Genomic DNA, 26,311 nt, shown 5'->3' with positions numbered 1-26,311 from the left:
GATACTTTATTGCACAGGCATTGAGTGACCTTTGGATGCAAATGAAAGGGTAGTTTCAGAGTCTGGGATGGAGATGGCAGCCCTGGTCTGAAGTTGAAGCTGATCTTTGGTAGCCTAGCTGAAGGAGCATTGGATCAAGGCATCCCTGCCTCCCTGGAGGCTATGGAGGTCTGCCTCCATGCCCTCAACATTCTCCTCACCATGTTCCTCTTCTGGCTCACCACTGGACTCATCACTTGTGCCTGTGCCTCCAGTGGGTCCCTCTCTTGCCAGTGCCAGATTGTGGAGAGCACAGCTAGCAAGCACTATCAGAGCCACCCGCTCTGGGGGCCATTGTAGTACACCCTCTGAACTGTCCAGGTATCGGAAGCACATCTTGAGAAGCCCTATGGTCCGCCCTTGTGGAGGCATGACTTGTACTGTAATGCTGCTTTAACTCTGTTCTTGGGTGGCGGAGAGTTGTCATGAGCCACCTTTTCAATGGCTAGTCCTTGTCACCCAGCAGCCATCCATCCAGTTGGGCTGGAGCACAGAGGATCCTCGGCACCTGGAAGTGTCTCAGGAGGTAAGTGTCATAGGAGCTGCCGGGGTACCTTGCACAGACTTGCAGAATCTGCATCCTGTGGTCACACACTATCTGCACGTTCATGGAGTGGAATCTCATCCTGTTGATGAAGGCACCCGGCTCACCAGTTGGTGCCTTGATGGCCACATGTGAAGTTGATGGCACCCTAGATGCAGGGGAACCCAGCAATCGCTGCAAAGCCTCTGGCTCGGTCAGCCTGGCTGGCCTTATCCTTATGGTAAAGAATAAAGGTCAGTACCCACCTGAGCTTCAGTCACCAGCCTGATGCAACTGTGGGCAGCTGATTGGAAGACTCCACACAGATTCCCCCACTGAGCCCTGGAAAGCCACAGGCAATGAAGTTGAGGGCAGCTGTGACCTTCAGAGCTACTGGCATGGGGTGTCCAGCCACACAGTCAGAGCTGATCTCAGACCCGATCATCTGACAAATGGAGGTCCTGCTCTCCCTTAAGAGGTGGAGCCTCCTTCGGCATTGCACCTCGGACATATTGAGATAGCTTCATCACCAACGGTAAACCCTGGCAACAGGATAGTGGCATCTTCTGTGGCCCCTTCCGCTTTGGACCTCCTGCTGGCCCTGTGCCCCTTGTGCCTGCACTTCTCCTCCCACAGGTCACTTCCCTAGAAGATGCATAGGGACACCTGACCTCCTCTCTCTTCTGCCCCTCTCTTCCTCCTCAGAGGAGATGCCACCAGCAGGGACCACAATCCCCATTACCAGGGTAACAGAAGGCTGTCTGATACCTGGAAGGATTCACACGGTCTGAATCCTCCGGGGGCCTTGAAGACCCCAAGGAGACCTGAAATGAAGCCTGGAAATGCTAATAATGAAGCCCTGGACAGAGATGAAACTGCCAAGTACCAGTAAGTCACCAGCAGCAAACTATGTACCAAACTCAGCACTACTGACACTGGCAATGCTGCTGACCCCTTTTATCCCGCCCGTGGATGAAATTGTGTGCTGGCCGCCTACCTGTTTTGCCCTTGCGATGGGCGCGAAATCACACGGGCAACGCAAAATCGGTGTCAATTGGCTTTTTAATGGCCTTAAGTGGCCTCTTAACTAATGACGGGTGCAGCTCCGACATCCACACGCACTCGCCACCAAAATATCACACAAGTGCGCAATGGCGTCAGGATGCTCACCCCTCAGCACGCGTTATTTTACATTCGAGCATGTCGGGCATGTGCCCGTATGCCGAGCATAAAATTCTGCCCTATGTGTTTATCTAGCTTCCCCTTAAACTCATCAATGCTATTCACCTCATCTACTCCTTGTGGTAGCGAGTTCCACATTTAATCACACTCTTAGTTTAGAATTTCCTCCTGAATTCCCCGAATTGCATTTATTGGTGAATATTGTATATCTACAGTCCCTAGTTTTGGTCTGCCACAAATGGAAACATTTTCTTTACTCCCACCCAATCAAACTCATTTGTAACTTTAAAGACCCCTGTCAGATCACCCCTCAGCCTTCTGTTTATTAGAGAAAACAGCCCCAACCTGTTCAGGCTTTCCTGACATCAATCATATCAAAATGGCTTCCTTGTGCCTCTTCTAAGCCCTCTAAATGCTCAAAAGGAGCATAATGTTTGCTGAATATGTTACATAATAGCATCCTTTTTTTAACAAAAGGAGAAATAATGCAAATGGGGAATCTAGCTTAATGGCATCTTGAGGACTGTTGTTCAAATGTGGGAGAGTTGTGCTGTTGAAAAGATTTGGATATGGAAGAATTCTCAGATACTCGGTTTTTTACGCCTATTTGGAATTCACTATTTTATCTCTGCTTTTAAATAATCTTAAACTTAGTGCGCTCCGCTTGCCAACAGCAACACCATTTAGTTCATCACATAATGATGTTCCAGCGCTTCCTGCTGACTTTACTGCATAGAAATCCATGAGCTCTCTAGGGTATATGTTCAATTTTGTCCTCAGCTGGTGATGGATGGTCATCATCATCCCAAAAAATCCTCTCTTTTTAAATCACCAGTCTCATTTTTATACAAATTTATTTTAAAAATAGATATTGCACCACTTGCTAACTGCTGTCATCAGTTGATATCAAAGGGCTGCTAACATTTTTCCCAAAAGTGGTTATTTGGTGCTTCCAACAGTTTAGAAAACATTAGCTTTGAAATTTAACCCTGTTACTGAAGAAAATGATAAAGAAAGTAAGCTAGCAATAGGAATTAAATATTGGAGGAATATTTCAGGTATTAAATATAAAAGGCTGGAACCTGAGTTTTCCTTTCAAAGATAGAATACTAATTTGTAAAAGCTGAAAATTATGGTGAGTGAAAGTAAAATACTCTCTCGATTTGACCAATAAACCCCCAGAGCAGTTGAGATATGGAGCGTGTAAAAGAATCTGTCAAACTGTCTCTTATACGTCAGCTCCATGAGGAATGAAAAGACTTACAGTAGCTTCAGATGAGATTCTGTAAGTTGTAAGCTACTGATCAGGCAATATATCTTGCTGGGATGAACCGTGAAACATGACAACAGTATGCAAATTTCGATTCCATTACCAATGGCTATTGGTAGAGTAATTGCATAAAGTTTGGAAATAAATAATATTTGGCATAACTAGGGACTAGTCAATGTCTGCTTGTGACATAGGCTTGACATTGTCCCAAAAATTGCTGTCAAAATTGTTATAAAGTTGCCTGGTGTCTCCTGGAGAGGTCTGGAGGCTTGTGTGGTTGAACACAAGCTGTTTATTGTTAAAAGACACAAGTTTATACGCATCTCCAAAATATAGCCCTAACTAGGTGCTCCTTCATGCCAACCTCTCTCAGACTATCTCTAGACACAGTCTACCATCGTGTGACTTTCTTCATCATAATATGGGCAGTACTGTTTCCCCAGTCCCAGAGACTATTCTGATTCATCAGGAATTCCTTTTCCTGTTCTAAGCATTTTTCATGATACTTAATAGAGACTTTTGATACATGTTCTAATTTTTCATTAGCAAACTCGTCTTCCGTATGTGAAAGTTGGTCCTCTATACTGAACAGATTTTCCTTAGCAGAGTCTAATTCCTCTGTGCTATCCTTCAAGCTGACATTCTGTCATTTTACTTCTGCTAATTGTTTCTGAGACTCTTCCTGCTCCTTTGTGAGAACTTCTACTTTCTCCTGCAACTGTTCAACTGTTTCTTGACATTCTCATTTCTTGGTTTTCATTTCAACCATGTCATTTTTCAACAACTCAGTGGTTCTCAGTAAGTTTGAGGCATCCAATGCTTTTCTTTCCAGTTCCTTGATCTTCAGCATCAGATTTACATTTTCCAATCTTATTTCTGCCTTTTCTTTCTCCATTTGCGGTAGAGCTTTGTCCTTGTCCTTCATTTTGGTTTCACTCATTGGCGAAGTCTTAAGTTGTTTCAGTTCTGTAACTGTGCTACTCATGGCTTCAGTTTCTGCTCACAGCTTGGAAAGCTCTGTGCCTTTTCCTTTCACTGTCACCTGTTTTCCATTCAGCTGGTTCTTCAGCCTACCAATATCCATGCTAATCTTCTCTTTCTATTGGGCATGCTGCAAAAGTGGCAGAGAACTCCTTTTCCGACTGTCAAATTGGAGCTGCAAGTTTTCTACTATATGTTGGTCCTGCACACAGGAATTCTTCATCTTTCTCTTTTCCTCCTGCAGTCTTTCACTCTGCAGTTCGACCTTTGCATACTTCCTCATCACTTTTTCCAAGTGCTCATCCTTTTCATGCATAGCATTAACAAGCTTGCTTTCCATTTCTTCAAATATATTTTAGGAAATCTATTGTTTTTCCAAGTTTCCTTCCAAATGTCCAACCAGTTTCTTCAACTCTGCAGCCTCTTTCTTGCACCTCTTGGCTTCCTGCTGGAATATTGGACATTGCTGAGCCTTCTCTGCCAACTGGTTCTTCAGTTCATTCAAAGTGACATTAAATTAATTTTGATTCTCTTCGTAATTTTCCAGTAGAACAAACTTTGACCTGAGGTATCCTTGTAGCATGCGATGGTCCTTCAACAGGCTTTCCTTTCCTTTGCAAAGCTCAATTGCTTTGTCTTGAGTTTTCTTGTAACTCAACAGTCTTCTTGACTTTTTTCTCCATTCTACTGTTCCTCCATCCTGCTGTTCAAGGCAGTCTTCATTTCTGCATACTGCTAAAGGCTTATGTACCCTTTTTGCATTTGATTTTGAGGGCAATTAGCTGTTCTGTCAATTGTTTATTATCTTGCCAACTCACACTGCACTTCAGTGCATTGCTTTGTTACTATGTATAGTTCCAACACAGCTTTTTCTGAAGTAGTATTCAATATCCCTTTTAGCTCCTCATGCTTTTCCAGAGGCATATATTGATTCCTCCAAGAGCCTTTCAGGGCACCAACTTCTTTGAGTATCTTTTCTGCCTGCTGTTATGCCTGGCTGTACTTTTTTTATTCATTCACAGGACGTGGGCTTCACTGGCTGGGCCAGCATTTATTTCCCATCCTTAGATGCCCTTGAGAAGGTGGTGGTGAGCTGCCTTCTTGAACCGCTGCAGTCCATGTTGTATAGGTACACCCACAGTGCTGTTAGGAAGGGAGTTGCAGGATTTTGACCCAGCGACAGTGAGGGAACGGCGATATATTTCCAAGTCAGGATGGTGAGTGACTTGGAAGAGAACTTCCAGGTGGTGGTGTTCCCATCTATCTGCTGCCCTTGTCCTTCTAGATGGTAGTGGTCGTGGGCTAGGAGGGTGCTCTCTAAGGAGCTTTGGTGAATTCCTGCAGTGCATCTTGTAGATTGTACACACTGCTGCTACTGTGCGTCGGTGATGGAAGGAGTGAACGTTTGTGGATGTGATGCCAATCAAGCGGGCTGCTTTGTCCTGGAGCTTCTTGAGTGCTGTGGGAGCTGCACTCATCCAGACAAGTGGGGAGTATTCCATCACAATCCTGACTTGTGCCTTTGTAGATGGTGGACAGACTTTGGGGAGTTAGGAGGTGAATTACTCATCACAGGATTCCTTGCGACTGACCTGCTCTTGTAGTCACAGTATTTATATGGCTAGTCCAGTTCAGTTTCTGGTCAATGGTAACTCCCAGGATGTTGATGGTGGGGGATTCGGTGATGGTAATGCCATTGAACATCAAGGGGCAATGGTTAGATTCTCTTTTGTTGGAGGTTGTCATCACCTGGCACCTGTATGGCACAAATGTTACTTGCTACTTGTCAGCCCAAGCCCGGGTATTATCCAGGCCTTGCTGCATTTGGACATGGACTGCTTCATGGTTAAGTTCTTCCAATTCAGCTTTGATATGAAAATTTTCCTGTGGAATAACCACATTTTATTTTTGCAGGTTTTATTGCTTTTGGGTTACATCAAATAACTTTCCTTCATTCACAGCCACCTGCTCACTCCACATTATTGCCTGCTGTTGCACTTTGGGTTCTGTACCCCCATTTTCAAAAAGATCTATTTTTAAGCCTTTTGGCTGCTTCTCAGCCTCTTCTTTCTTCTGCACTAAACTCTTCAGCTTGAGCACTTCAATGTGCTGACATGGCCTGCAACCATATTGTGTTTTGCTTGGATATTATCTCCCATGCCGTGGGGTGTCCTTGCTCTTTTGCTCTGCACTCTGCACAACTTGGAGTTTAAAATATTTGTGAAAGGCTTTTAATACTCACCAAATGTGGTTGAGGATTCATCTATACCTTACCTTATGATTACCTCGTCGGTAGTTTCACTAAAAAGTATGAAAATGTGTTAACTTGCATTTTCTCCAATTTTCTACTTAATCCTGATGTACTCCCGTATCCTGATCTGGATATGCCCTTTGATTCAGCATTCAATCAGGTCTGGCAATGGGCCTCCAGGTGCTCTGGTGGAGTCATTTAGGGCTGCACAGAGGATCTTTCTCCTGTCCTCCAACCTCCACGCATGCAATGGAGCTTCTTTGTAAGGTAATCTCCTGCTGTGTCTTAGAATTTTGCACATTTCGCTCAGGTCAGACTGTAGTTTCTTTACTTTATCATTCTCTGGGATTTTTCTTTACCTGCAGCCACCATGTTGTTAGGTTGTTAGGTGTCGTACAGAGAGGCCTGGATGTTTGTGTGGTTGAACAGAAACTGCTTATTGTTAACAAAACTATATATATATCTCCAATCTATAGCTCAACTAGGTTCTATCTTCATGCCTACTTCTCTCAGATTCCCTGTCCACACAATCTACCGTCATATGACTCTCTACAACATAATGTGGGTGGTACTGTTTTCCCAGTACCAAATTAACCCTTTCCTATCCAAACACCATCATACTGCAAAAATAATGGCGGGGGGGCGAGAGGTGCGAATGACACTCACCATTACTTATGTGCAAATGGAACACCAACTTCAGGCAGGTGTGTGATAAAACGTGGAAATCAAAAAGTTGCTGTCTGAGATGTGCTGCTTGGCGAAAATGACATCTCGCTGTCGGCCTCAACATGTGGCAAGAAGTCCCTGTACTTGCATGGTCGATTTGAACTTATTTCCACAGAAAGTTGGAGCATGTTCACTTCAGTCCAAATACCCTGTAAATCGTCTGATAATTGTTAATTACTACCAGTCAGCCTCCCTGGCATTGAAAAATAACTAATACAAGTATGGAGTTCCTTTGTTCAGGTTTTAATTCTTGTTGGAGATTTATTTTAAAAAAAATAAAATTTAAGTGTAGTATTCATGGTCTGATAATGATTTCAGCAGTGACATTTTGAGGGCTTGCTACTGTAAAAAGTAGAAGGTTTATTACACATATTTGCAAATCTGGCACAAAAGCTGCACAATTGTTACATTAATATTCATGAAAATTAGAACATAAAAGACACGAAAAATGACTTCAGCTTAGTGTGTCTGCATTTGAAATGACTCAATGTAAAAAGCAGTGACAGTTCATTTAAAGAAAGATTGTAATTCAATTCAATTCATCTCAGCAGTCAATATGCTTTTTGTAAAATAGAGCTTGCCAGTTAAACGATTGCTTTTGATTCGTATCTGGCTGATCTTCACTCTGATCTTCAGGAAATGGTGTGTTTTGCAGGAAGCTTTGCAAAGTCGTTATGTTTGCAATTATTGATTGTTCTGATTAAAGGCTATTAACTTTAGACCAAATTTGTGTAGTTCATTAAAAAGCCAAATTAATTCTTCAGTTATTAATTTGTAGCTTACAGTTTTCATCGCTTAAGGCTTTAATGTCCCATAATTGCATTTTCTATTTTTAAAGTTCCTTTTAAGGATACGCTTTCAACTAAATATTGTTGGTTAAATGTGTTCCAGTTTTCAAACTTGCTCTATTTTCAAAAGCTTGCAAAGTTGTACTGTGGAAAGCAAACTCTGTAGCTTTTTCATTTTATTCACAACTCCACAATACCAATTTTAATTAGAACCAGTGCCAACCACTTTCCTGGCTTGAACTTCCTACTTTGAATTCCTGGCTGTGTAGAGGATAAAGGCCTGTGGAATTAATGAGATAAGTTTCCACCTACTATTTAGAATATATCAGAACCATGGAAAAATGTGAAGACATATTTTTTTAACAAAGCAAAATGCTATAGTGTTTGCCTTTGTGGGCCCATTGATTATATGCTCTGAGTCCTGCGGGCTGTAACTTGACTGAATGCTCCCAATATACTGAAGAGTTTGCAATGGGCCAAACAGCTCCTTCTGTGCTATAAACATCTGTATGCTGATCAGTGCCCACTACATAATCCCATTAACTACTTCCTCTTGATTTCTTTCTCTGGGAAATTAAATATCCGACATTGATTTAACATCTTACCCACAGCAGCAACTAAGGTCAGCAATTCAAGAGAACAAGGTAGGCAATCTATGCTTTACACCATCCCCACCAAAAGGAATGGCAAATCTCCGCACTTCTGATTGATATTTAATTTGTATTATTAGGACTGCATATGTAAATGACCACATCCGGAAGAATTGGGACAGAGTCAAAAGACAGCCAGTCAGGTTGAAGCTGGAGGTAGTTTGAGACTTTGATGTCAACTGCAGCATAGCCTCACCTCACAGCTAACCTGCTGGAGTTTCTAGTGAGTTTTTGGTGTTCTATTTCATGCTGTGCCAGGAATTTCAACTGTTTAACAAGCCTTCCAAATGGAAATTGCAGTTCTTTTCTTAACTGATATTTGCATGGTAATAATGAGGTTTACATCAAAGTGGACCCACTGATAATTTTTTCATTCCAGCTAGGTTTCTGGTAGCAATTTTCAACATTTATTACAGGCACACAAAAGTCACAGAGAGTCCCTGCAATGTAAATAGAGGCAGTTTCTGTCTAGTCAGCGTCTTTAGGCAATGACCAAACAACATCATGGCTACATGCATTTACACTTATGTTATTCATATTTTAATAGCTTAAGATTATTAGGCTTCAAACCCTGTTATCTTCTTTCATGCCAGCATCTCTGCATTTACTTATTTATAGCTTATGCAATGTGCTTGTATTGTGAGATTTAGGCTTTTTTAACTTGAAAGTAAATTGCTTTCTGAAGGTAAAAGTGCAACTCAGCATGGTGGTTGCACACCTTCAATATTTTCCTCTTTATCTATCAGTTAGTTGGAGTTAGCACAGCTGTGCCATGTGGTGCAATTGGTGGTGGGCTGGAGGTCTGGTGGAAGAAAAAATATACTTTCAAGCCATCAAATGAAACTAGTTGTAGACAAGTAGAACTTATATTTTTAAGAGGGAGACTCATATTTAACAACTATGTAACTTCGTAATACAGCAAATTATTGCCATGGTGTGTTGGAAGAAGACTGCTTTTAGCTTATGCGGTACAATGAATAGCCTTTGTGTATGAGAATTAAGATACTTTTAATTAACTTTAATTAATGTTTTCCTATAATAGTGAGACCTGTGACATACACTGTAAGTTCTGCAGTCTAGAGCATTGATCTGACTATTGATAACCTAACTCCATAATTTCTTGCATTTCTAATTTAAATACAAGCAGAATCTTCTGCTCTCGCTGGTGGTGGGCTTGGAGGTGGGAAGAACATGTAATTAAGCGGGATGGTGGTGTAGCAGAACCACCCCGCAGTTACACCTCCGCCAGAATTGAGTTATGGACGTGAAGGCCTACAGTTGACCTTTCCACCCTACTACCAATTGAGACCCTTAGGTGGCCAATTAATGTCCACTTGAGGGTTCCCGCCGCCACTGGTATTAACTCAGCTGTAGGTGGGCCTATCAATGTGTGGCATGCACACCTCCGGGGTGAGGTGTGGGGGTGGGATTCCTCAATCAACCCTACTCAGTGCCTGAATGAGGGACTGAACATTAGGAGGCGGGGGTGGGGGAGGGGGGTGTTGCTGCTGAGCACCACCCCCTGCCCTTGCTGCCAGCCCCCCCCATACCTCCCTCCCTACAACTCCCACCCTTGGAATACATCCCTCTCTCACATGACTTAGCTGTGGCCTAGGTGGCTGCATGATTCTGGGTCTCCGGTATGTGTTTTTCCTGCAGCTGCCACCACCTCCCCTGTGGCGAGAGCTGCCAGCCTCTGATTGGCCAGCAGCTCTCTGTAGGTGAGACTTCTGTCCCCCCCGGGGTTTTGTTTCCAGGGGAAGGCCCACGGCTGGCTTCGCCACTGCCTGATTGGCTTGTTGGAGTTCAGAGTCCTTTACTGCTTTCCCTGAGCTTGGGTAAACTTCTAGCTCTGCACCGCCCCCAGAGTCCCACTCATTCATCTGATCACTTTAATCAAACCAGGCCGGGTGCGGCAGTCTTGGAACTCTGAACTAATCCAATCCACACTTCAAACTGGAACTGAGAGTGAGCAGATCAGGTGAGCTCCAGACACGGCACCGGGAGAGCTTGGATATAAGAGGGCACATATAAATTATCCACACAGAGCACTGTTTTCTAGCTGACAACTTCCAGCCCAACTACTATTGCTAAAACTGATTATAGGTTTTCTGTCTAACACATCAATCTAGGAGCAATACATCACACTGCTGCCAGGCCACCAGCATCTTTGTTACTTATGAAAGGGAAATCATGTTTGACAAACCTACTGGAGTTCTTTGAGGATGTAACTAGCAGAATAGATAAGGGCGAACCAGTGGATGTGGTGTATTTGGATTTTCAGAAAGCTTTTGATAAAGTCCCACATAGGAGGTTAATGTGTAAAATTAAAGCACATGGGACTGGGGGTAATATATTGGCATGGGTTGAGAACTAGTTAGCAGACAGGAAACAGAGAGTAGGAATAAATGGATCTTTTTCGGATTGGCGGGCGGTGACTAGTGCGGTACCGCAGGGATCAGTGCTTGGGACCCAGCTATTCACAATATATATCAATGATTTGGATGAGGGAACCAAATGTAGTATTTCCAAGTTTGCTGACGACATAAAACTTGGTGGGAATGTAGGCGATGAGGAGGGTGTTAAAAGGGTTCAACGCAATTTAGACAAATTGAGTGAGTGGGCAAATATATGGCAGATGCAGTATTACGTGGATATGTGTGAATTTATCCACTTTGGTAGGAAAAACAGAATGGCAGAGTATTATTTAAATGATGATAGGTTGGGAAACGTTGATGTACAAAGGGGCCTGTCACTGAATCACTGAAAGCAAGTATGCAGGTGTAGTAAGCAGTTAAGAAGGCAAACGGTATATTGTCCTTCATTGTGAGAGGACTTGAGTACAGGAGCAAGGATGTCTTACTGCGACTGTACAGGGCCTAGGTGAAACCACACCTGGAGTATTGTGTGCAGTTTTGGTCTCCTTGCCCAAGAAGATATACTTGCCATAGAAGAAATGCAATGAAGGTTCATCAGACTGATTCCTGGGATGGCAGGATTGTTGTATGAGGAGCGATTAGGTCGACTAGGCCTGTATTCACTAGAGTTTAGAAGAATGAGAGGAAATCTCATTGAAACATAAAAATTCTGACAGAGATGAACAGACTGGATGCAGGGATGACGTTTCCTCTGGCTGGGGGGGTCTAGAACAAGGGGTCACAGCCTCAGGATATGGGGTAGGCCATTTAGGACTGAGATAAGAAGAAACCTCTTCGCTCAGAAGGTGGTGAACCAGTGGCATTCTCTGCCACAGAAGGCTATGGAGGCCAAGTCACTGAATATATTTAAGAAGGAAATAGATTTCTGGACTGTAATGGTGTCAAGGGGTATGGGACAGCGCAGGAGTATGGACATACAAACATACAAGCAAACATACGAATTAGTAGCAGGAGTATGCCTTGAGCCTGCTGCACCATTCAATAAGACCATGGCTGATCTGATTGTAACCTCAACCCCACATTCCTGCCTACCCCCGATAACCTTTCACCCCATTGTTAATCAAGAATCTATCTAGCTCTGCCTTAAAAATATCCAAAGACTCTGCTTCCACTGTTTTTTCAGGAAGAGAGTTCCAAAGGCTCACAACCCTCTGAGAGAAAATATTTCTCCTCATCTCTGTCTTAAATGAGCGACCCCTTATTTTTAAACAGTGACCCCAAGTTCTAGATTCTCCACAAAAGGAAACATCCTCTCCACATCCACCCTGTCAAGACCCCTCAGGATCTTAAAGGTTTCAATTAAGTCGCCTCTTACTCTTCTAAGTTCCAATGGATACAAGCCTAACCTGTCCAGCCTTTCCTCATAAGACAACCCGCCCATTCTTGGTGTTAGTCTAGTAAACCTTCTCTGAACTGCTTCTAGTACATTTATATCTTTCTTTAAATAAGGAGACCAGCACTGTACACAATACTCCAGATGTGGTCTCACCAGTGCTCTGTAGAACTGAAGCATAACCTCCCTACTTTTGTAATCAATTCCCCTCACAATAAATAATAATTCTATTAGCTTTCCTAATTACCTGCTTTACCTGCATACTAACCTTTTGTGACTCATGCACTAGGACACCCAGATCCCTCTGAAACTCAGAGCTCTGCAATCTCTCACCATTTAGGTAATAAGCTTCCTTTTTATTCTTTCTGCCAAAATGAACGATTTTGCATTATACTCCATTTCCCAGATCTTTGCCCACTCACTTAACCTAGCTATGTCACTTTGTAGCCTCCTTACATCCTCTTCACAATTTACTTTCCTACCAATCTTTGTGCTGTCAGCAAATTTAGCCACCATTCCTTCGTCCCCTTCATCCACGTATAGCGTTGAGATAGAGGTTCTGCCATGATTATATTGAATGGCAGAGCAGGCTCAAAGGGCTGAATGACCTACCCCTGTTCCTATTTTCTATGTTTCTATGGGCAGAATTTTTAGCTCAGCACACAGGCGCACGTCTGACCTGATCAGAGGCGAAATTATGCAAGGTGATGTCAGGCGGGTCTCCCAATGTCATCCCGCGCTTACGCGATATTTCAGTCGGTGGGCGCAGGTAAAAGTAGGAAATGTGCCAGCCAATAATTAAGAGGCCAATTGAGGTAATTAAAGGCGCAACTGTCTCCGATTTTTCATGGTCCTTCCAACCTTACGGTTGGCGGGTGGGCCAATCGGCCAGGCAGACTTTGCATTTTTCATGAAACCTCTTCCAAGGGCGGGATGAGGTTTCTGTTATTAAATGAAAGAAAAAGAAAAATCTATGGACAGCATTTTTTTTCATGTATACGCTCAGGTGACTGATTGTGATGCTTGCACATTTTTTTCCTGATTTTAAAAAACTTTATTTAATGCTTTTCAGGTCTTCAGCTCCTTGAGGTAGCTCTCTGCCCTTCAGGGAGCTTTCTGTTAGCTCTTGCCCCCAGCCCCGCTGACGTCAGTGCCTGCCCTCCTCCCGCCCTCCTCCTGCCCTCCTCCCACCCTCCTCCCGCCCTCCTCCCGCCCCCACCCCGGCAGAGCTGAAATTCTCAGCCCATGTTTCATGCTGGCTGGCTGTTAGTTGGCCAGCCAGTGTGAAATCGCAGTCGGGGAGCCGATTGCAGTCGGCGGCCCGCTTCCTGGTCAAACCCGGGCCTGCAGATTGTGCCCGCCCACCAACCTAAAAATTCTGCCCTATGTTTCTATGTTAAGCCAGGTGGTAGTGCTGGAAAAGCTTGTGGTATTCCAGTAAAATTAAGATCATTATTGACTTTAATAGGGGACGGAGGTAAGATTAACTTCTCACTGTTCTTGGTGAGAGTAACAGTGGAGTCGTGCAGAAATTCCAGGAAAATATGGAGCAATAAACGGCGCAAATCACTAATACATTATTTCCTCTTTTGTGCCATTCAAGTTCCCAATGATATAGATGCATCATTACATTGATAGAAACGCTCATAAGCCTGGACCAATGTGCCAAAAATTGCTTGGACATCGCTCACCATTACTAATTCATTAAAAATTAGCAATTTGCAGAGTAAAGGAGATATGCCATGAGCTCTGAAACTCCACAAATTGCTGGATGGCTTGCATCACTTTGCCATTAGGCCTGCCAAAGTTGTTAAAAGTTTGTTTCTTTGAGGCTCCCCATTTAACGTGATGGCAATTATGAAATTGTTGGTTTTAAAACATTATTATGAATTATTCCCAATCTGTAGAGGACCCTAGTGAGGATGTGCTACTCAGCCAGTTTACATAAAGGGACCATTGCAGCTGGGGAGTCTCACTCCAGCAGGTAGTGAATTATTCCATGGGTTTTTAAAGAAAAAAAAACTTTTTGACTGTCGCCACAATCTTTTCGTGTCAGTTTTCCACATCAGCTGGTGACGGGAGGCAATAATTCTTAGGACAATCTTCTTCTTCAGCAATCCATCAGGATTGAGAAGGACTGGCTTCTACTCTGGGTTCTGAGGTGGCTGATAGATTCAGTGTGCGACCTGCAGACTCTGCCACATGCAGGGCAGGTGGTGCTTGAAGGGTTGGGCAGCTTAGCTGTTTGGAGGTTTGTGCTCTCTCTCCGAGACCTCGGCTTTGCTCCCTGTGTGCTCCCAATGGAGTCTCTGGATATGTTCGGCGTCATCCCGAATAAACCTTCTCCATTTTGGTTGGTCACAAGCTAAGGACTCCCAGGAGCTGCCTAACCTTCAAGCACCACCTGCCCCGCATGTGGCAGAGTTTGACCCCTTCGGGGATGCTTTGAGGACATCCCGAAAGCGTTTCCGCTGTCCTCCTGGGAGTCTCCTGTGTGACTGAGTTCTGAATGGAATAAAAGCAAAATACTGTGGATGCTGGAAATCTAGAACAAAAACAAAAATACCTGGAAAAACTCAGCAGGTCTGACAGCATCTTTCGAAACGTCAACTGTAACCCTCTCCGCAGACGCTGTTAGACTTGCTGAGTTTTTCCAGGCATTTTTTGTTTTTGTTCTGAATGGAATAGTTGCTTCAAGATCCTGGTATCAAACATACCAATGACGTGTCCCCCAAGCAGAGCTATCTTTGAGTGATTAACGCCTTAATGCTGGGCATGAGGGCTTGGGAGAGGACACTATTGTTGGAACACGTTTCTGAAACACGGCAGAGATACACACACCTCATCCCTCATCTGGGAAGAGGAGTACATGACAGGGGTCACAGGGACACTGTGATTGTGACCCCTCACAGGGGAATCTAGAACTAGGGGCCACAGATTAAAAATAAGAGGTCTCTCATTTAAGATGAGGAGAAATTACTTCTCTCAGAGGGTGTAAGTCTGTGGAATTCTCTTCCTCAGAGAGCACTGGAGGCTGGGTCATATTCAATGCTGAGTTAGACAAATTTTTGATCAACCAGTGAGCCAAGGGTTATGGGAGGCAGACAGGAAAGTGGAGTTAAGGCCACAGTCAGGTCAGCCATGATTTTATTCAATGGCGAGCAAGCGCAAGGGGCCGAATGGCCTACTCCTCCTCCTATTTCTTATGTTCTTATGTGACTACACTCATGAAGGGGGACAAATCCGATTGTGGTAACTACAGAGGACTCACCCTGCTCTCTGCCACAGGGAATATCATTGCAAGGATTGTCCTCACTCGCCTCGTCCCAATGGCAGAAGAGCTCCTTCTAGAGTCACAGGGCGGCTTTCGCCCTTCAAGAGGAACCGAAGATATAATCTTCACCGTGCAGCAAATTGAAGAAAAATGCAAGAACTGAGCCAGCCGCTGGAGATGACCTTTATTGACCCCATGAAAGACTTTGACTCTGTCAACCGCAAGGGCTTATGGAGTATCCTTCTGAAGTTTGGCTGTTGTCATGACACCAGTACCTGTGTGATGGTATTATAAATCTTTAAAGGCATATTTTTAAAGACTAAATTTTAAAAATAAATAAAACTTGAACTTCAGGTGGCTCCTTAGAGCCGCCAGACAGTTTTTGTGGATTAAACCATCTTATCTCTCAAGAGGACAGATATCTTCTCTGATCTTGGCTCATTGTTGTTTCAGCCAGAGACACAATGCCATCCAAACCGTCACATAGGCACAATGCACATAAGCCTTGTCAAATCTAAAGGCTTTGACCACCTAAAAAAACATAGGAGCAAGAAGACTTCAGACAGTTAATTAAATTACCACAATCCCTTATTTGGGACCATAACTCAACAATGATGTGAGGTCACATGATACAGTGACCATCTTGGCTCCCTGCTACAGACAGAGCAGAAAATTCAAACAACTTTTGAAAGACTTCTTCAGAAATGCAGACAGAATTTCATCAGAGAGAGAGAGAATGGGGGCTCCGATAAGCAAAGCCAACGACTGCTGTAACCAGTTAAGCAGCAAAGTAACTACCTACAATACCTTGAGAGAGAAACTAAGACTTTCTCTCTCCTCCTATCTATTCCGTCTTCGAGCCTACCTGTGAAAACAACCTCCGGGCAGATCAACTCCAGGAGCCACCTGAACTACTGAGAAATCTCTGCATTTTGGAGGCATTCACTTTAGCTAAAGTAACAACTTGACTACGAAACATCAGGGCTTGCACTGAAATAGAGATTGAGTTAAATTCCATTTTTATAACTATTGTTTTCCCTTCAGCTGTATCTGGTTTTGGTGTGTGTGATAGCGCGGGTGAGTCATGTGAGTGAGATGTCACGTTTTCGTTAATCTTCGGGGCGAGTGTGTGAGAAATAAACTATCCTTCATTTTAATACAAAAGCTTGCTGCTGGGTTATTTACATTGACTCAATCACTCGAAGGGTCAGAGGATACACACATCCGCATACAAATATGTTTGATCATGGACAATAAAAGGAAACATCTTAAAATTGTCTGTGACACTGCCTTCAGAAATTATCAACCATCCTCCGCCTGCTCCATTTTGACATGCAAAGTGTGATCCTAACCAACAAACCCTACCTCAGTGATAGCTCAGGCTAAACAAGGCTGTGTTACTACACCCACCCTCGTCTCCATTTTCCTCGCTGCAATACTGCACCTCACCTCCAGCAAATTACCCACAGGCGTGGAGATAATCTGCAGAATAGATAGGGAACTGTTCAGCCTTCGCCACCTTCAATCCAAAACTAAAATCGCCCTAACCTCAGTCATTGAGCTTCAGTATGCAGATGACACTTGCGTGTGCGTTCATCCAGAAACCGAGCTCCAAGTCGTTGTCAACTGGTTCTCCAAAATACATGAGAAAATGGGTCCTTCACTAAACACCTGAATAATTAAGGCCCTCATCCAACCAGTTCTTACAGCAAAACACCTCCCCGCATCGATTAAGATCAATGGTGAGGCCCTTGAAAACGTGGACCATTTTCTGTACCATGTGCGCCTCCTCTTTATGAAAACAGACATAGACGACAAAATTCATCACCGCCTCCGATGTGCCAGTTCAGCCTTTGGCAGGCTGAGGAAAAGAGTATTTGAGGATCAGGATCTCAAACTCGAGACTAAGGTCATGGCTTACCGGGCAGCAGCGATCCCCAGGGCCCCTACTTGTTTCAGAGACTTGGACAACCTACAGCAGGCACCTCAAAGCATTGGAGGAGTGCCACCACTGGTGCCTTTGCAAGATCCAAATTAAGTATTGCTGAAAAAAGAGACATGTCGAAGCTTTCCTTCTTGCACTCATCAGGACACTTTGCAAGAACACCAATATAAGGGGAAAACAACAATTTATACTGTACGTGAAGAGAGTGCTGATTGGCAACTGCCACCAAACAGGATGCTGCTGTCAAGCCAAAAAGACATTCCACCTATCATGCAAGCGAATAATGTGGTATATGAATTTCAGTGCCAGTGTGATGCTCGGTATGTAGGTCATAAGTCCCATAGACCGGTGATTGTATCAAACATGGCCCAGCCGCTGTTGACAACAGGCAAGGTACAGATTGTACCCATCCAGCGCATGTTTGCAAAACTCAAAGAACAGTGTTCAACATTAGATGTGATTTCGCAATTGTGTGCTAATAACCACACTGACAACCAATTTAAGATTGTCAGTCGGGCCTCCAATGTGGCACATGTACTTGTACTGGAAGCTTCATGTATTAATACACAATTGCAGGCAGAAAGAACATGTACACACATTGCACTGTTTCAGCTAAATAAAATAAGTGACAGTCATTTGCTGACTCATTCTTCAGGACAATGCCTTGACCAATCAGTGTCAAGCTGCCTGGCTTAAATTTCAAACAACGCTTGACAGTTAACTGTCAGTTGCCATCACTAGTACATTCTCCATGCTAACACCAATTGCCAACCAATCAGCATTCTCTTCACATAATGTATAAATTGTTGTTTTCCTCTTATATTGATATTCTTGCGAAGTGCCTTGATGAGTGTGGGACAAAAAGACTTAGACATATCTCCTTTTTCAGCAATACTCAAGTTCTGTACTACCAAGCGGCTATAAGATCCAAATTCTTAGGATACAAAGCTGTTTTGATTCTCAGAGGATTGTCACTCTTTCAAATGCAAATGAGATAAATTTCTTTGTGGAAATAACATTTTGAGGTGCGATGCATGCGTAATTTGAGACACGACGTGTGGTAAACTCTCGACCAATGGGGTCATTCTCATGTCATTTCTGGGTCTGTTGAGGACTAATTGATTGAGATTGATTTCTATGATAAGTTAACAACTCAAATAGCATTGCACCATTCAACGACCAGGATGAAAGATGGAAGAGCTAGAGAACCATTTAGGGTTTGGAAATTCCGATGTTATGAAAGTATTGCAATGGTGTACTCACAGGATGTTCCACTGTTTCTGATCATGGTGGATGGGGCTGGTTACATACTTCATGTACAAGAATGTACAACGCACACAGCAACCCTGCAATTCATTCACTAACTTCTCAAGCACTAAGAATATATAAATTGTTGTCACTGTTGTAGTCTAATACAGCAGTTCCAAAGCACAACAGAGCAACATGTTCCATTCTGCTTGTTCTTTATTTTCTTGCCTTTTCTTTCTGTCTCTCTCTCTCTCTCTCTTTCCCTTAATTGACTCACCCTCTCTTTTCCCTTTCTGTCTCAATGGGCAGGATTTTCCTGCCCCGATAGTGGCAGGCATTGTCGTGGGCTGGATGGGAAAATTTGGAGAGCGGCCACTTCCTGTCCCGCCCGCAACAACACCAGCCACCGGTGAGGCCGGAAAATCCCGGCCTATGTTTAATTTGACCCTGCTTCCTCCTGCTTTTCGTTCTGTTTCTTTCTTTAACGTTTCCTTTTCCTGGTCAGGGAGATAGGCCATTGAGCATGACATTCCCAAGATCCCAGATGGGCTGTTTGCATTGCTGCACTGTTATTTGATCGATATTTCAGCAGTTTGCAGTGCAAATGTAGTGCAATGTCAATGGTGAGCATAAAAGTCCATTTAACATCGTTTACCACCAAACCCATCATTGCAACAATTTCTGGCCTATTGTATTTTTGTCCTAGTGTTGGGCCAAATCTTTTGCTCTCGCTGATGGGGTGAGCTTGGAGGCAGGATTGGCATTTATTTAGGCAGAGTGCTGGCATACCAGAACCCCACCGCCTTCCCACCTCTGTCAGAATTAAATCCTGGGCATGAAGACCCATGATCACCCTTCCCACCCCACCACCAACTCAGGTCTTTAAGTGGCCATTTAATGACCATTAAATGCATGCATGGCAGGTGAACCTGTGTGGGCTGCATGTCACCTTGGGTTGTGGGGGCGAGGGGAAGTTCCCTTGATCAAAGGCACTCAGTGCCTGACTGAGGGACTGGACTTCGGGGTAGTGGGTGGGTAGGGGGGGGGCAGTGGCCTGCTGAGAACCATCCCCCTGCCCTTACTTCCGAGGCCCCTGCCCCCTCCTGTGACCCCCTACCCTGCAAAACACCCCCCACCCCTCTTCTACACGACTCACCGGTAGCCTGGGTCCTCCATGATCCTGGGACTCCAGGGGAGTATCCTCCCGGCAGAAGCCCTGGCCTCCTCAGTAGTGCTGCTGAGTGTAAGAGCTGCTGGCCTCTAACTGGCTGGCAGCTCTCACTAGACTGGACTTCCGCCCCTAGGGCCTTGATTCTAGGGGAAAGCCTGCCAGTGGCCTTGCCACTGCCTGACTAACTTGTGGTTGAGCGGGGCTTCTCAAAAAGAGGCACAGCGGCTCTCTCACCAGCTCTCCAGCTGGCGGACAAGATCTCCAATGCCACAACAAGATTCCGCCCATTGAAGCATTCAAATATGTCCAAGATTTTCCATTTTTTGTGGAAATGTAGAGTTCTTTCTTGTTTAAAAACCACTCTACTGAAAGTAGATGTTTGCCCTCATATTCTGTCGGAGAGAACAGTTGAGCTGCTTTTCATTTTCTTTAGATGCTTTTCCAAGTCATCCGCTGAAAAAAGACACAAGAACACAAGTTAAATTAAATTAGTAAGCTGACTTTCACTAAATCAGTAGGCACTGCCACCTGAGCACCACTCTCAAATGTATTTCCAGCAAGCCTCATTGTAAGGTTCAATATTTTCTGCTGGGTTTTAGCTGTGAGAGACCATTGAAAATGGAGGCCAATTGCTGCAAAAAAACATATCCTAAACACTTTATAAATGTTTATAAACCAAAACGATTATTCACAAGTTTGAAAATAGCAAACAGAGGGTGGTTATAAATGGACATTATTTAGATTTGGGAACAGAAGCTATTGGGCTCTCACCAGGATAAGCCTTGATATCTTTGCTATTCATAATCTTCATAAATCACCTTGACGAGGAGATTGTGAGCAGAATAACTAAATCTGCTGATGCTACAGAATTGTATTGGAAGCTGAAATATGTTTTATGGAGCTGGAGATTATTCAGAGATTGGGAAAGGCTTAAATCCTAGGTTAAGGATTGACAGTTATATTAAATAATAATTGGAATATGATTGAACAAATATTTAACATAGTCTTGATACTGAATGGTATAACTTTGCAAAGTGAACAATTCAATTAATTTTATTATCAGTGAAATATATAAATGAAATACTGCAAACTCCCCAATTCTATACATTTATATGACTTAGAGCCAAGCCATTTGTAACATAGTCCTGATAAATTGATTTTTATATTGTCACATCACATCCTGACCCAAATGATACCCTTTATAACAAGTGTGGCGAGATAACATAAGTATATACAATGGGATCTGACCCTGCACAAATACTGCAGTTCTGGGTAGAAATGTGTTTGATGTTGAGACAATAAATTATAGTGTTAGAAGAGTGGGAAATACGATGGCCCAAAATCCCAACCATAATTTGTTATTGCATGGTATACCCATTCAGTTTTTGTTTGCCTTTCTGAAACTTTTCCACCCTACCTTCGCAATGAGAACTTCTTCTCCTTAACCTCCACAAACAGCTGCCATTGTGGCACTGATGTTCTCCTGTGCAATTCTGCTCGAAGTGACAAGAAAGGGATTGTTGTTTCATGTTGTATAATAATGACCATGATAACTTTGCGTTGTTCCTCACGTGAAATAGCTCCTCATGGCACTTTGAAGGGAAGATGTGGACATGGAACAAGAAAGAAAGATGTTAGTTGGAGTAGGGGAGCCCTTATTGAATGCAGGGTTGAAGAAATGGATTTTTGAAGGCGGTTAAGTACCCAGCAAAGCTACTTTGGGGACAGAATACCGGAAAGCAGGTTGTAATGGCTAAGAGGTGGACTTTTTAGAGTGCAGGGAATATGAATTAGTTTGGTGCCAGAGGCAGAAAGTACTGGCTGGCACATTTGGCTGGCAAAGGACACTTGGGTAGGGTGGGGTAAGGCTGTGGAGAGAATTGGTAAGGAATATGAGCACTTTGAAAATGATTCGCTAGCCTAAAGGAGTCTGTGGAACTCAGGAGGGACAGAACTCATGGACGTGCAGGACTTTGGTGCCAGAAAGGATGCGAGCAGCTGAAGCATAGAGAGAGAAAACCAGGGAATTATAGACCAATTAGCCTAACAGTTGTCAGGAAATTATCACAGTCCGTAATTAAGGATAGGGTGACTGAGAACATTTTCAGCCAATCAGAGAGAGCCAGCCTAGATTTGGAAAGGTTAGGCCTGACAAGCCTGATTGAATTTTTTGAAGAGGCGACTGAAACAGTGAACAGGAAATGTCCATTGGTGCTATTTAAATGGATGTCCAGAAGGCATTTGATAAAGTTCCTCATAAGGAACTGCTAGCTAAAGTTGAAGCTCATGAACTTGAAGGCAAAATATTGATTTGACTAGGAAATTGGTTGACCGGCAAGAGTCAGGAAGGAGGGATAATGGGCAGGTACTCTAATTGACAGGATGTAACTAATGGTGTCTTGCGAGGATCTGTGTTGGGGCCCCAATTATTCACTGTATTTATTAATAATTTAGATAATGGGATAGAAAGCCACACAGTTTGACACTGATAGGCAGCATTGTAAGCTATGTAGATAGAAGCATAAAGTTGCATAAAACTGATATATTGAGTGGATAGGCAAAATTAGTGCAAATGGATTTCAATGTGGACAAGTGTGAGGGCATCCAACTTAGACCTGAAAAAGATAGAACAGAAGATTTTCTAAATATTAAAAGTTAGAAACAGTGGAGGTCCAAAGAGACTTGGGGTCCAGGCATATAGATCATTAAAATTTCATGAACGGGTAGAAAAAATAATCAAAAAGGCTAATTGAATACTGGACTTCATATCGAGAGGAATAGAATACAAGGGGGTAGAAGCCAGGCTTCAACTATTCAAAAACCCTGGTTAGGCTGCACCTGGAGTACTGTGAGCAGTTCTGGACACAGCATGAGGAGGGAGTGCAGCATAGGTTCACTAGAGTGATAACTGAACTCCGAAGGTCAAATTAGGAGGGGAGATGACACAAACTAGAGTTCTATTCCCTGAAATTTAGAATGTTAAATGGTAATTTGATCAAAGTTTTCAAGATATTAAGCAGAACAGACAGGGTAGATAGAGAGAAACTATTCCTGCTAGTTGGGAAGTCTAGGTCTGTTGGGGGAGGGGGTGGCTGGCGGTGGTGGGGGGAGGAGTGTGGGGTGAGGCATAGTCTAAAAATTAAAGCCAGATCTTTCAGGAGTGAAATTAAGAAGCACTTTGACACAGAGCGTAATAGAAGTTCAGATCTCTCTTCTCATGCTAGATCAATTGTCAATTTTAAAATTGAGATTGATAGACCTTTGTCAACAAAAGACATTAACAGCAGATTAGAAGTTAGGTAAAAGTTTGAAACACTGGTGCAGTTAAAAGATGTGATGTTTAGAAGTGAGGCAATATCAGTAGTTTTGAAAGAAGTGAAGCCTATAGCAAAGATATGGGGCAGAATATTCTGCTCGGCGTGTAAAATGACGCGCAGTGACGTCGGGCGTGTGTCCCAACGTCACCGTGCATCATTCCGACCTTTCGTTCGGCTGCCGTGCACCGGAGTCATCTGCGCGCCCACCGAACTGTCAAAGGCCTGTTAAGGTCATTAATCAAACAATTAACCAATTTGTCAGGGCTGCCTGTCCAACCTTAAGGTTGGCAGGGGGCAGGCAAAGAGCCCAGGCAGCTTTGGCATTTTTCATGAAACCTCATCCACGGGCGGGATGAAGTTTCATTAAGGGTTTATTAAATTAATAAATATTTTTTATACATTTCATAAACATATCCCAGCTCATGTGACGCTTCCTTTATTTTAAACTTTAAAACTGAATTTAATCTCCCTGAGGCAGCTCCGTGCCTGAGGGAGATTACTGCGCTCTTTCGCACACATGCGCGAAAGAGCGCGGGCCCCGACTCTCCCTCCTCCCCCCACCCACACAGGTAGCGCTTAATTGGCCCGCCCACGTAAAATGGTGACACGCAGCCAATCGCGGGCGGCAAACAGCTCCACGCCCGCTCCCAACCGACCTGCCCCACGGAGAGAAAATTCGCCCCATGAAGAGGATGGATCAGGTAATGGAAACTGTATAATCATCATTTGGATTGGCGAACAACTGAGGCAGCATGCTTCATGGAAGAGGAATAGTGTAAGCTATGTAGGAGAAACTAAGGATTGTTGGAGAGGTGGGTGCTTGGAACAGAGATGGGAGGATAGCTGGGATGAGAAAGGATTGTAGGACTATGGGGATAGCCCAAAATGAAGCCTGGAGGTAAGCGCCACAGTATCTCTCACAGCAGTTTCTACAGAAAGTGTGTAACATATAGCTGGGCAAAACAGTCACAGTGAGGGGGAGTCAAGTTTTGATGAAACCCAGGAGGTATATGTGTTGTTCCTAGATCAGACCAGATTGTAGGTCTGCAGATGGATTTCACATTTTACCAAGAAAAAATACACAGCTTAAAGAGCATGTTAGCTTTGTACAGATTGCCAGGCTTTTATGTTATTCTTATAGATGACTGTAAGTTCACTTTTGCAGGTTACAAAAATGTTTGACAAAATGTGTATTGCATCAAGATGGATGCCTCTATAATCCATGGAAAACAATGTATCAATTATAGCTTAAACCTGTAGTCAATATTTATCTTTCATCTCTTAAAGGCTTCTTTTAAAATAAGATTTCTCTTCCTGTCTGTTTTAGCAGGGAAACATTCAACTTTTTAAAAAGAAACAAGACATTCACCTAATGTCTGATAATGAAGCAGCCTTGATAGTGATTGTGCAGGGCTGTGTTCATGCATATTCAAAGTAGTTGTGCACTGTTTCCTCTCAATAGCACTATTCACAGTAATGGCAAGAATTGGGGCCTCTGCGGATAGGAACATTAATGAAAAATTGGAATTCATACCTATAATGCATGGAGAACACTGGTAGCACTGATGGGATTGAGGAACCCAGTCTGGTGCACTCACAGCCGGACTCAGCTGAAGTGTTACTGAGAAGGCAGCGAAGAAATGGATGACTGTTGAAGATGGGAAATTATTCATTTATGGGATTTGGGGGGGTCACTGGCTAGGCCAGCATTTATTGCCCATCCCTAATTGCCCTTGAGAAGGTGGTGGTGAGCTGCCTTCTTGAACTGCTGCAGTCCATATGGTGTAGGTACACCCACAGTGCTGTTAGGGAGGGAGTTCCAGGATTTTGACCCAGCGACATTGATGAACAACAATAAAGTTCCAAGTCAGGATGGTGAGTGGCTTGGAGGGGAACTTCCAAGTGGTGGTGTTCCCATTTATCTGCTGCCCTTGTCCTTCTAGATGGTAGTGGTCATGGGTTTGGATAGAACTAAAGGAAAGGCAAATGGATGGTAATGAATGAGAGAGAAACATGGCACTCAAAGTGGGAAAAATGGCAGCAAAGAGGCAAAGAAAAGGGAAAATGGATGGTAATGGAATGAATAAAGTGATGGTGGTAAGGAAAGAGGAAAATTTCTGGTTAGAAAAGAAATAGGGAAGCAACAATGTTTGGTATAGGGGAGGAAGGATGGTGAGTCTCTGAGCAGCATGTGAAAGGAAGCATGCAAGCTTGATCTCATGGAGTTAAAGCCATACCAGCTTAACTAAATTGGAGAAGGTGAGGATTGCCAGCTTGAATTGAGGACCAAGAGGGGAGATCTGTAATAACCCAGCAGTGTTTGAGTTTTTAAAAGTATAGGATGTCCAATTGGGCACAGCGCCTCCATGAACTGGTAGACCACCAGAAGGTGTGAATGTGGGAGAGTGACCGATGTGGTAACATTTGGGTAAATGATGATCTAGCTGACATATTGGAAATGTAATTTTGTTTTCTCTGGTTTTCATAAGAGTAACCTGTAGAATACCTGTGGGGTCTCCAGGGTCAGAGGTGCAGTCATGGGTCAAAACTTGAATTACTGCACCTGGATGAAGATTCATTCCATTGCACCTCACCAGCCCCCACTCCAGTCTCATCAAGTCTCTCCAGCAGAATTCCTGTACCAAGGCATTGGGAGTCATCAGTTCTTTGGGCCCAGCTCAACGCTGAAGCTGTTGCCACCTTTTGATAACTTTTAGGTTGGCCAGTTTGTTGCAGTTAAGCAGAACTTCATGGCGATTAAAGGGCATGTATATTTATGTGTGTTGGAGGTTGGATGCTCTAAGGATGTTAAATCAAATTGGGCTCCATTTGGAGGTGTTCACAACTGGCACAGGATCACCGCTGCTAAAAATGTAAATTGAGGAGTTTCTCACCCCAGTCTGTGATTTTCTGTTTGTTAAATTTAATGGGCAGAAAATCATGGGTGAAGAGCGTGCAATTTCTATATTGATGTTTCAGGTGGATGAAGTTCTGTGTTGGCACAGCCCAAATGGAAACTCTCCCCTGATTAATTCAATGGCCTCGTGCAACTGTGTAATTAAAGGTGCTTTTGTTCAATGATAGTGCTGAAATGGATGTTAAGACAGCCCATTGATTGCAAATGGGCTTATGCATCATTATGATACATCAGATGTGGAGGCGCTTGTAATTAGTG

The 26,311-nt window shown here is 43.5% G+C and overlaps 1 pseudogene; it reads right to left on the bottom strand.

Annotated features, from left to right (window-relative positions):
* Positions 1-3,756: 3,756 nt before the first annotated feature.
* Positions 3,757-12,914, bottom strand: LOC144699537 (uveal autoantigen with coiled-coil domains and ankyrin repeats protein-like; annotated as a pseudogene).
* Between the last annotated feature and the right edge of the window lie 13,397 nt (positions 12,915-26,311).

The sequence above is a fragment of the Cetorhinus maximus genome, chromosome 24, assembly GCF_964194155.1.
Source record: "Cetorhinus maximus chromosome 24, sCetMax3.hap1.1, whole genome shotgun sequence".
NCBI classification, from domain to species: Eukaryota; Metazoa; Chordata; class Chondrichthyes; order Lamniformes; family Cetorhinidae; genus Cetorhinus; species Cetorhinus maximus.
The sequence above is the reverse complement of the archived record's forward strand: the minus strand, read 5'-3'. Positions and strand labels throughout refer to the sequence as shown.